The sequence below is a fragment of the Ursus maritimus genome, unplaced genomic scaffold (genome assembly GCF_017311325.1).
Source record: "Ursus maritimus isolate PB19 unplaced genomic scaffold, ASM1731132v1 scaffold_21, whole genome shotgun sequence".
Classification (NCBI taxonomy): domain Eukaryota; kingdom Metazoa; phylum Chordata; class Mammalia; order Carnivora; family Ursidae; genus Ursus; species Ursus maritimus.
In genome coordinates, this window is record NW_024424564.1 from 22,773,938 (window position 1) to 22,778,190 (window position 4,253).

General features: G+C 36.5%; 1 non-coding gene across 1 annotated transcript; it reads left to right on the plus strand.

The window, feature by feature from the left end:
- Window positions 1–229: 229 nt before the first annotated feature.
- Window positions 230–336, plus strand: LOC121104505. Its single transcript, XR_005836827.1, has one exon. It is a non-coding gene; the product is annotated as a U6 spliceosomal RNA (small nuclear RNA).
- Window positions 337–4,253: the final 3,917 nt, after the last annotated feature.

The window sequence follows — 4,253 nt, forward strand, 5'->3', positions numbered from 1 at the left end:
GTGTGTGTTCCCTAAACTTTTATATTAGTTGAACTTGTTATTTTAATTACATAATGTAATCAAGTTCTACTTAAACTGAAAAGAAAAATATGTTATTTCTATGGTAACAGAAGTGAATGTTTTGGAAAGGTTTAATAAAAAAATGAGCTAATGTAAAAAATGCTATCTAATTAAGTGTGGGTGAGGTAACAGTAAAAGTTTGAAAAAAAATATTTAAATAATTCCACATGTGCTTTCTTTAGCAGAAGCACATAGGCTAAAACTGGAACAATTCAAAGAACAGCCTGGCCCCTGTACAAGGATGACACACAAATTTATGAAGTATCCCATTAAAAAATGTAATTCTTTGTGCAAGTTGTTTTATAAGTTCCTGAGTCCACTGTGAAGAAATCAAAGAGTGTATTGTGGGTATAGTTCACATGACAGAGATGACAATTTTCTTGATTACAAAGATGACAGACTACTATAAAAAATGAGAAAAACAAGCTTTGACCTTTAAGAAACAATTGATAAAATATAAAATGCACATTTAAGATTAAAAATTTTGATGATGAATCCTTTATCTATTTTAATCTTTTCTAAATTAATCATTTTTCATTCTAATAGCATGAAAGAGTGTATTGTAATAGAAATAATTTAGCTCTAGACTTATATGTAAAAGGATGAAATATTAAAAGGAGAACACACTATATTTTAAAAGACTGGGTGGGTGCATTTCTCCTTCCCTCCCCTAGCCTAGATAGTCAGATGCTTGTGAGTGCCAGAACAACCACTCTCCATCTTGAGAGCAACACAAGCCCCACCCTACATTCCCCTATGAACCTGTGCCATCTAACCTGCCCACCTGGCCAAGCATCCATTTAAAGCAGCTTCTGCCCCATCACAACCTGCAGTCAGCCGTGGCTGGGACCAGTGCCACTCCAAAGGGTGGAGGAAGAGAACCCTTCACATTGGTGTGCCTGCAGTTCTAGCAGCCCAGCCTTTCAGTTGGCCATACAGAATCCCCTGCCCTTTGGTGCCTATAACTACGGCAGAGAGGTTAATTGCAGGTAGCTAGGCTGACTGCTGGCCCTGTCCATCAAGTAGCCCAAGGTGGCCTCAAAAAGGTCTCTCAACAGCTCAGGAACCAAGCCCTTTCCAATATGTCCACAGCAGGCAAAGTGAGTTATCAAAGCCAGCTAAGCTGAAGGCAATTAGGACTGAACCACAACAGTAGGGTGCATGCAGTCTATACAGGGGACATCCCTGGAGTGCCTGGTTCTGTGCTAAAGGACACCATAGGACCTCTTCCACACAAGGCCACTACTTTCAATACCAGGAGATATGTCTGCCCTACCTAATACATAGAAACAAATGGTTAGGGGGAAAAAAAAAAAAGGAAAAAGAGGAATACGCCCCAATGAAAGAACAGGACAAAAATCAGGGCCAAACAAAACAGAGATAAACAATATACCTGCTAAAGAATTCAAAGTAGCAGTCCTAAAGAGACCCATTGGACTTAAGAGTAAATAAACTCATCTAGGACTTCAAAGATTATATATAACATATATATATACAACATATGACACACATACATGACACACATACATATATAACAACGCACACATATAACATATATATATATATATATATAACATATATATATATATACACATAACCAGTTGGAGATGAAGAATAACTGGAATAAAAATATCTTGGAATCAACAGCAGCTTAGGGGTTGCAAAAGAACGGTCAGCAATCTGGAAGACAAGGTAATGGAAAACTACCAAGCTGAACAACAAAAATATAGTAAAAAATGAGAATAGGTTAAGGAAACTCCGGGACACTATCAAGTGTAATAACATTTGCATTATAAGGATCCCAGCGGGAGAAGAGAAGGAGGAGGCATCAGAAAACTTATTTAAGAAATAGCTGAAAACTTCCTTAACCTGGGGAAGGAAACAAATATCCAAGACAAGAAACAGAGAGAGCCCCTAACAAGATGAAACCAAGGAGGTACACACCAAGACACATAATAATTCAAATGCCAAAAGTGATGATAAAATATTAAAAGCAGCAAGAGAAAAGAACACTTACACATAAGGAAAACCCCATAAGGCTGTCAGTATATTTTTCAGTAGAAACCTTGCAGGTCAGAAGGGAGTGACAGGATATATTCAAACTGCTGAAAGGAAAAACAAACAAACCACCACCACCACAACCACCACCACCACCGAACAAAAACACCTACAACCAAGAATACACAGTAAGGTTATCTTTCAGAATAGGAGAGACAGAGTTCCCCAGACAAAAATTAAAGGACTTTATTACCACTAATCCAGCCTTACAAGAAATGTTAAAGGGAATTTGTGTGGAAAGAAAAGGCCATATACAGAATGATGCAAAGAAAAATTCTCACAGATAAAAGCAAGCATATAGTAAAGGTAGTAGATTAGTCACTTAAAAGCCAGTATGGAGATTAACACACAAAAGTAGAAATATAAATTATATCTACAAAAAAAGAAAAAGGCCAAGGCATACACAAAACAGATGTACAATATGACATTACATACATAAAATGTGGAAGAGGAATAAAAATTGTGTTTTTACATGTTTGAACCTAAGCAACCATGTATATATGAACCCAGCAGTAACCACAAATAAAAAACCTATAATAGGTACACAAAACATTAAGAGAAAGGAATCCAAGCATCACACTAAAGAAAGCCACCAACGGAAGAGAGCAAGAAAAAGAAAGGATCAGAATTACAAAAATAACCAGGAAACAAGAAACAAAATGGCAATAAGTACATACTACCAATAATTACTTAAATGGAAGTGGAGTAAATGCTCCAATCAAAAGCCACAGAGTGACTGAAAGGATTAAAATACAGGCACACGCACACGCACACATATTCACAAAAGATCCATCTACATGCTGCCTACAAGAGACTCACTTCAGGCCTAAAGACACATACAGACTGAAAGTGAAAGTGTGGAAAAACCTACCATGCAAATGGAAGGAAAAAAAAAAAAAAGCAAGCAAGCTGGAGTTGCAATACTTCTAGCAGACAAGCTAGACTTTAAACAAAGACTGTAGCAAGAGACAAAAAGGGCACTATATAGTGATGAAGGGATCAATCCAATAAGAATAGATCATTGTAAATATGAATGCACTCAACACAGGAGCACCTAAACACATAAAACAAGTGTAACAGACCTAAAGGGAGAACTTAATAATAATACAACAGTAGCAGACTTTGACACCCCATTGACATGAATGGACAGATCATCCAGACAGGAAAAGAAAAAAAAAAAAAAATCCATGAGGAAACAGTGGATTTTAATAACACATTACACCAGAAAAACCTAACAGAGAACATTCCATCCAAATACAGCAGAATATGCACTCTAAGTGCACATGCAACAGTCTCCAGAACAGATTATAGAGGCCACAAGAAGTCTCAATAACTTTAAAAGAACTGCAATCATAACTATCTTTTCCAATCATAATGGAATAAACTTAGAATTACAGGAAAAAAATCTGGAAAAACACATGGATGTAAACAAAATGCTATTGAATGAAGGGTCAACTAAAATTAAAGAGGAAATTAAAAAAATATATGGAGACAAATGAAAAGGAAAATAGTCCAAAATCCTTGGACATAGCAAAAGCATTTCTAATAGGGAAGTTTATAGCGATATAGGCCTACCTCAAGAAGAAGAGTCTCAATCAACTAAACTTTACACCTAAAGGAGCTAGAAAAAAAAAAAAAAATCCAAAGCTAGAAGGAGGGAGATAAGAAAGATTAGACCAGAAGTAAGAGACAAAACAACAACAACACAAAACCAAACAAAAAACAAAGATCAATAAAACCAAGGGTTGATTCCTTGAAAAGGTAAAATTGATAAACATTTACCCACTTTTACAAGAAAAATAATCAAATATATAAAATCAGCAATGGAGGAAAAATAACCACCAATACCACAGAAATACAAAGGATTGTAAGAGATAATAAGAAATTATATGGCAACAAATGGGAAAACCTAGAAGAAATGGATAAATTTCCAGAAACAGTTTTTTTAAAGATTTTATTTGAGAGAGAGAGAGAGAGAGAGAGAAAGAGAGTGAGTGAGAGCATGAGCAGGGGCAGGAGAAGCAGGCTCCCCACTGAGCAGGGAGCCCAACATGGGGTTCAATCCCAGGATCCTGGGATCATGACCTGAGCTGAAGGCAGACACTTAATGGACTAAGCCACCCAGGTGCCCCAAA